The sequence below is a fragment of the Sorex araneus genome, chromosome 4 (genome assembly GCF_027595985.1).
Source record: "Sorex araneus isolate mSorAra2 chromosome 4, mSorAra2.pri, whole genome shotgun sequence".
In the NCBI taxonomy this organism is placed as follows: Eukaryota; Metazoa; Chordata; class Mammalia; order Eulipotyphla; family Soricidae; genus Sorex; species Sorex araneus.
The window spans coordinates 180,464,439-180,472,534 of record NC_073305.1 but is presented as its reverse complement, the minus strand read 5'-3'; the positions used below and the strand labels follow the sequence as shown (position 1 = coordinate 180,472,534).

The 8,096-nt window shown below is 35.7% G+C and overlaps 1 pseudogene; it reads left to right on the top strand.

The window, feature by feature from the left end:
- Nucleotides 1–248: 248 nt before the first annotated feature.
- LOC129404485 (small nucleolar RNA U3) lies at nt 249–417 on the top strand (annotated as a pseudogene).
- Nucleotides 418–8,096: the final 7,679 nt, after the last annotated feature.

Here is an 8,096-nt window from a genome sequence, read left to right as displayed (position 1 = left end):
TTCAGTCACAAAACCTGCGTACCTAAGTTTTTCAACAGATTAAGTTCTCAGTGAAGCTCATCCCACACAGTGGAGTCCAGCCAGGAGTCTGGCAGAGATTGTGGAGTGTGGAGGGTTTTAGCTGCCAGGGCTCTCCTTGGGCAGGTGCTGGGCTTTCAGTTTAGGAATATGGAGATAAAAAGAATTGCATAGAGTGTGGCACTTAGAAGGGTGGTGGGGTAGAAACACCTAAACAAGATCAAGAACAGAAGACTATACTTTCAGGGATCATTTCTCTAGTTCATTACTAGAGAAGTTTCTCTGACCCTGTAGAGTACCTGAAACCACAGGCAGGAGCCAGAGCATCCTCTCCTGAGCATGAAGCTGGTTCTTGGTATGCTGGGAATAAAACTCAGGTATGTCTGTGCAAAACAAGTGTCCTACCTGCTATACTATCTCTCCAGCCCCTAGCATTTATGTTTTGCTGAAGAATTCTGTCCATTGTTCCTTATAATTTCATATGATTGTGGCATCATATACAATAACACACATGAAAATAGTCACTGTCACTGTCCTCCCATTTTTCATCAATTTGCTCGAACGGGCACCGGTAGTGTCTCCATTGTGAGACTTTTTGTTACTGTTTTTGGCATATCAAATATGCCACGAGTAGCTTGCCAGGCTCTGCCATACGGGTGAGATACTCTTGGTAGCTTGCCGGGCTCTCTGAGATAGATGAAGGAATCGAACCCAGGTTGGCCACATGCAAGGCAAATGCCCTACCCTCTGTGCTATCACTCCATAGATAAAATAAAAATTGTATGTTTTTGTCCATACCACATATCCACACAGCAAACTAGGCAGCAAAGAGTTTATCACTGATGATGTGTCACACAAACATGAGACAATGGGCATCACATACAATGAGTGCAGAATCCCTGTCATTAAATGAATGTATGGGGCCTGGAAATAGTACACTAGTTAGGGTAAGGTGCATTTATCACTAGGTGTAACCCCTGGAGACCATTGAGAACCAGGGAGTTGACTTTGATCCTGCCCTACAAGCGTAGAAGCACCACATTCTTGGGACCGAGCATTAAATTGCCAGCCTGATTAGTTGAGCATTAATGGGAATGGCTCCCAGTATCATAGGGAATGACTCCAAGTAAGCCCTGATTGGGAGCCTCTCAAAATTAATGAATTAGCAATCTTAAAGAGGAAGAAGCCTGAAGTTGTTGAATTGAGGTTCAATGTAAACTCTTTCACCAGCCATAATCCAGAACTCATAAATAAATATCAAAGAGATCAGTAAGTTGCAGAGATTCTTCCAGACCTTGCACAAGGCTGAGTCATGTGGGGTACCCTGGAAGGGGGCAGGTAAGCCCAGCACCTGCCCAAGGAGAGCCCTGGCAGCTAAAAACCTCCACACTCCACAATCTCTGCCAGACTCCTGGCTGGACTCCACTGTGTGGGGTGAGCTTCACTCCAATACTCATTCATTCACCTGTGCACATTTTCCACCAACAATGCCTCCATTTTCCCTTGTGCCACTCTCTTCACCTGTCTACTCCCTGACCCTCATCAAGCCTGCTTCAATGGCAGGTAGTTTTCTTCTTTCTCTAGCTCTCTCTTTCTCTTGTTCTGGGAATTATAGTTTGCAATATCATAGGTACTGAGAGGTTATCTTGTATGTCTCTTTACCTCCTTTCAGCATTCAGTTCTTGTCCAGAGTGATGATTTCCAATTTCAATTGTCTTATGGGTCCCTTCTCTATCCTAACTGTCCCTCCATCGCCTTTCCACTTGTGGCATGATTTTATCCATGGACCAGTCCTCCTGGACCTTGTTTTTACTGTCCGTGGGTATTAGTTTCATATTTTGCTTTTTTATATCCCACAGATGAGTACAATCAATCTATGTCATCTCTCCCTTGGACTCACTTCACTCAGCATAATATTCTCCATGTCCATCCATTTATAAGTAAATTTCATGACTTTGAAGGCACCAGGTGAAATGAAGCCATGAAATTTGCTTATAAATGGATGGACATGGAAAAAGTACTTTTTAACATTGTGTTAAACTGCAATACATTTTTACTCACTAGCAGACCATTTCTACAAAAGGGAACCAATTTGTGGAACCGCAGGTGACCACCACTATTCTAAAGCTCTCTTTATTAGTAGAATTTTAAAGTGTGCTGCTCAGAATTTAGCTTAATACTGACTCAACTACACAATACAAAGTAGAGGTGCTGACTCTTATCATGAATATTGCACTTAAATAGACTCCTTCACTGGACTCAGTCATTTTATTTACTCTTATTCTACCTTCCTTATACTTTGCACAAAACAAAACCTTTCTTGCATGTGGTGATGTTAGCTGACTTCAAATATCACACAAATTTTTAAATCCTGAAAATGTATATGTCTTGCAAATATTTGCATTAGGCTGTGTTATTTAGTAATATAATTCAAAATCTATTTTGTTTTGCATTATAGATTTTTTTCTATCTAGAAAAAATCAGACTGAACAAAGTTTTGCCTCCATCTGTCAAGAGCTTATTATAGATATATAGACTTCTTTTTTTTTACAGAATGTATAACAATTGCTGACTGTATTAGATCCAACAAACTACCGCCGGATCATTTTCTTTTGAGTGGTGATTCAAATGAATTTTTATATCCTAAAGTAATATTCCATATTGAGAAATTTTCCATAATTTTAGATTTACATTCTAATGAGACACTGATTGTGATTCCAAAAATGCAAAGTCACTTCAAAGTCATACAATATGATTATTGTTTGAATGCCAGCAGAGAAATTTTACCTTTAGCTGACTGACAAATGTTAAGTTTAGTTGTAATATAAATAGTAAATTTCTATTTGAATAGAAGCACATATATTTAAGTAATTGAAACTTAAAATTATCTACTTCAGGGTAAATCACATTTTATAAGAAAATTTATCCACAATTTTTACTACATATGTAAAAAATTATATCAGATTAATTAAAACAAATACTGATAATGCCGCAGCACATATGATAAATAGCAGAATTTTAAAAAATATTAGAAGCACCTGATGCTATAGTAATGATAAAGAAAAATATCTACCAAATTGGAGTGAGTTTTCAGTCTAAATGTAAGTGTTTCATTATCACCCAATTTATTATTCTGTGTTCTTTGTTAATGACATGAAGGTAAATTTCAAACATGGCATATATGGTATACTTGGACATGTGTTTTTCAACATTTTCCTAATATTTCTGTTTGAAGATAAATACTACATTTCTCACTTAAAAAATTTACAAAAAATATCTATTCTTATTCTTTGATCTGCTGGTACAATGAGCTTCTCTTAGCCTTTAAAATAGCAGTGATACTGCAATGTGTGGATAAGTTTTCCTGAACTCAAGGATGTCAGAAAATACGATGGTGGTAAATTTACCCTGAGATATCAGCTACCATGTTTTTACCTGGAGTCAACAAATGTGGCAGCAGTTTCCCGATGACCTAGTTTCTGAATGTGCCATTCACATGATCTGCAATCTTCTGGAAATACATGCTATACTGTCATCCTGCGATTCTTCCAATAATTTTATAAAGATTTATTTATGTTTCTGATAGCTAGTCTGTGTTCTTTCATCTGCCAACCAACTCACTGAAACATTTTTGACATTTCCATGGAATGTGAAAACTTTGATGTCATTATTATACTTGCAATATTACTGCGGGTTCGATTCTTTCCCCCCCACCCCCTTGGAGAGCCCGGCAAGCTACCAAGAGTATCTTGCCTGCAAGAAAATCCTGGCAAGGTCCTCGTGACATATTCTATATGCCAAAAAAAGTAACAAGTTTCAGAATGGAGATGTTACTGGTGCCCACTCAAGCAAATCAATGAGCAACAGGATGATAGTGACAGTGACAGTAACTGTGGGAGCTATGCACATTCAAACTTGTAGAATATGAGACTGAAATAATAGTCAAAATGTCACTTAAAAAATCTTGTTAAGACTCCCGGCTTTTTGTAGATAGTAAATGAAGTAAATATATGTTTTTGTGGCAGCAGTATGATGTATGTCTGCCTTGTAGACTTAACCTTCCCAAATGATCAAACTCTTTATCCATACGGTGATCATTTGGAGCCATGCTTACTTTATGACATGTAGCAACATAACCAAAATATAATTCATTTGCTCATGAAAATGAATAAAATTAAATCTGGTGTAAATAGTTAAACCAAATTTATGCTGAGGACTTTCCTCACTTGGACCTACTAATGAAATCCTAGGTAAAGCAAACCTTCCTTCTGGAAGGGGCTGAGAGCTAATAAGTAGCTTGGTTCCTTTTGCATAATCTTACAATTGGAGAAGAGTGAAAGATCTCACCATGCAATTCTTATATCTATTCCTTTACCATAATAGGTATTTTATGAGTGTCATCAGTTGTGCCAGGTATGGATCACAGCTTCAGGAGCTTCCTAATACCCAAAGTAGATGTACTCACCCCCCCACCCCCAATTCTTAGTATAAATACTGTCACTCTGCTATGCACAAGAGCTTGTTCATTAAAATAAATTTTATTTCTGTTTACAAGCTGCTTTATAAAGAACTTATTCTCAGAATAAAACAAAATGAAACAATAAAAAATTACACACCCTTCCCCATAAAACTTGCTCAAAACTATGTGATTATTCTAGCTATTTCTCCCCATAATATGATGATGGGAGATTTCAAATATATTTTTCAAATTGGGCTGATTCCAAATATAATCTCAACTGCAATCCAATTGAGAAACTACATATCAAAAGAGAGCTTTAAGTAGATTATTATACAAGTGTCTTCTAAGACAAGAAATTAGTATAGTTTATATTTGATAAATGAGGATGATCATTAATTTCAGGGCAATTCATTTTTCATAGACCTCACTTGAGAGGATAATTGGATCTGTAAAGATCAAGTGCATTGATGAAAATAGAAGTTTCCACACACCCAACAGGAGGGTATGGGTAATGAGAAGAAACTTTGCTTTCATCTTTATGATGTGCTTCACTTTAACATTTTAATGAAAATGTTTCTCAGGAGTCATTTGACATTTGATATTAAGGTCACCTTTCGAAAAGGTCATGTTTTCTCAATCTATAGTAAATCTTGAATTCTTTTACTTTTCCTTTAAAAAAATTCTTGTTTACTGTTAATTATATAAGTAATAAACAGAGCTCGGTAACCATCATAGTGGCATACTATTGATAATACCCCACATATACAACCAATTTCTTCTTTGTTATGTATTAATATTAAAAACATATTCTAACAGGTATTACTATACAGCTTCCTTAAGTATAATCTTTACTATGCATCCTTCAACTGATACTTAGCACTTGATTCTTTAGAAATGTTATTTCAAAAATCACTGTCTATAATGAAATTGAAAAGGTTAAATGAAGGTTTAACCTGAGGGCAACTATTTGAAATGAATAAGTATAAGAAATTTATTAAGTATAGGTAGAGCATTACTCCTGTTTAGTTTTATAATGGTGTCAAAGAAATGGTCCCTATAATGTTAAAAATGTTGACTAATCAATTAAAGAGACAGACCAGAAGGTTTTGGCTTCAGTTATGTTTATTTTAAATATAAAAATCAGCAAAACAATTAATAGCTTTGGATTCACAATTCAAGAGAAAAATGTCTCATGTGTGTTTTAACAAACTTTCAGTATTCTTCAAACGGAAAAATTGCAAATTTGTGTCTTATTCAATGCAAAATAGATGCATATTTTTCTGATGTCCAGATATTCTTTGCTATTATACATTTTAACCTCCAGTGATTTTTCAATACATATTGTAGTATACTGTGGATATTTTTCAAGTGACGAGTCTTTCTGCTTATATGGATTCTGATTTAAGTTGCCTTTTGTGAATTTGGAATGACATTTCACGAATTCCCCTAATTTATCGTAATGTACAAAAGGCTTTTCTTACCTGAAAAAAGAAGCAACTATTAACCCCCATGTTTGTAGCCAGCCCTAAGGAACCTGTCAAGGAAATAACGCAGTTGGAAAATAGAAACAAAGAAAGCAGGGTGGTGTGTGGGGGGAGGGGAGAGGGACTTTATAGATAAAATTTCCATCGAATCAAAAGGAATGATGGCTGAATTGATACAGGGGAGGAAGGAGAAGGACAAGTAACCATGACTCACGTCTTCTTCAGTTTTTAAGTTAGAGAAAGAGAATGATGTCTTTAATCTAAGAAATCGGACACAGAGGAGGAAGAGTGGTTGTTGATGAGAGCTAACCAAACACATAAATAATTTTCCTTCACTGTGCTACACTTGGGTCTCTACAGAATCATCTGAAAGTGTTGTGTTATTTGTTCCTCATGATTCCAGACAGAAAAGGAGAGCCTCAATTGAGGAAGAAAATGACAAGCAATAAAATTAATTGTAATTAACTTAACCAAGGTCTCAGATCTGATAAATAACAGAAATGAGACTATAAGCCATGTACCTTGATTGATAGAGCTCTGTTACTGTATTAAAATAATGATAAAGTAAATAATATAGTTTTTTAATATAAACCTCTCAGATATCCGTGTTTCTGCATATGTTTGGGTGTGTCTAGGGTAAGCAGAGACTGAAGTGAGAGAAATAAGGCTGTGGTAGTGATTTCTGCTCCATCATCAACCTCTAAAATCAACGACCTACTTCACATTAAGCCATTTCAGAGACTTACTGTACCTCAGAGAACAATAAGAGAATTTCTTTCTTTCTTAAGCTCTCTGAACTTGTAGTTGACAAGCACTACATTCTTTCTTTCTGACAATTGTGTTTCATTCCTGTCTGTTAAAGAGATTCCCATGTGTTTGAAACTATCTACACTGGAATATTAGGAATATCACTTTGACATCGATTTTAAGGATCAGAAAGAAATAAAAATGAGGAAAGAGATATTTCTGAAGAGACATGAGGACTTCGACTCCAATCTATGGAAAGCAGAGAGAATTATGGGAATGATGTGAGAGGAAGAATGTGTCTCTTGGAAGTAACTAAGTAGGTAATGAGGCTAATCCTGAAAGTCACAGAGCAGCAGCCTCATAACTATTTTTCAGTCAAATTACTTCTAAATTTTAAAACATATAAACAGATGTGTTAACCTCAAAGCTTCAAAACCCGGGTGGGTGTCTGACATTTCAACATACAAATACCAGGAAGCCTAGAGAATGTTGCGTTGTTACAAAAGAAAGAAAACATCGATTCTAAAAGGGGTTATTTTAGTCTATAAAAGTTAGAAAGATGGAGAGAACAGTCAAATTGAATTAGTGAATTTAGAGAAACAGGAAAAATTAGGTAAATGGGGTGGAAATTGGCTATAAACCCCCTGATATAAGTAGAATTAGGGAGATGTTGGAAGAATTCTCATACTAATTCAATAAATAATAATGGACTCTAAAAGAGTAAAAGCAAACATAAGGAAAAAACATTAAGAAAAAGGGATGAAAGTCAATGTGAAATTTCAAACATACACACACGCACACATATATATCCATATATATCTATATATATATATATTTCTGTGGAATCAGAGAAGTTAATAATTTAGACTTGCCCTAACTAATACAGGATGTCTGTTCTGATTAAAACATGAGAAATTCTTCAGAGACAGAGAAATAATTTTAGTTTCTCTAAAGAAGAAGATGCACATTGGAGTTCTCAAGTGGGAGTCACATTATTCATTTTTGATTTTGTTTTTCTAATACACTTTGATCATTTATTTTTTAATTCTATTTTATTTCTTATTGAGTCACTGTGAGATACAGAGTTGTGAGCTTAATCATGGTTGGGTTTTGTCATACAGTGTTCCAATACCCATCCTTCCACCAATGTACATTTCCCACCACCAATGTTCCTAATGTCCCTAGTTTCCTTCTGTTGGGCATTTACCGAGTCTCTCTCTCTCTCTTTCTCTCTCTCTCTCTCTCTTTGCTTATGGGCATTATGATTTGCAATGCAGATACTGAGAGGTTAACATGTTTGTTGCTTTAATTATTTTTCTTTCTCATTTGGTCCCTTTTCTATCCCAATTGCCTTCTCCTCTAGCATTTAAGGTAGGCTTCCAACTGTG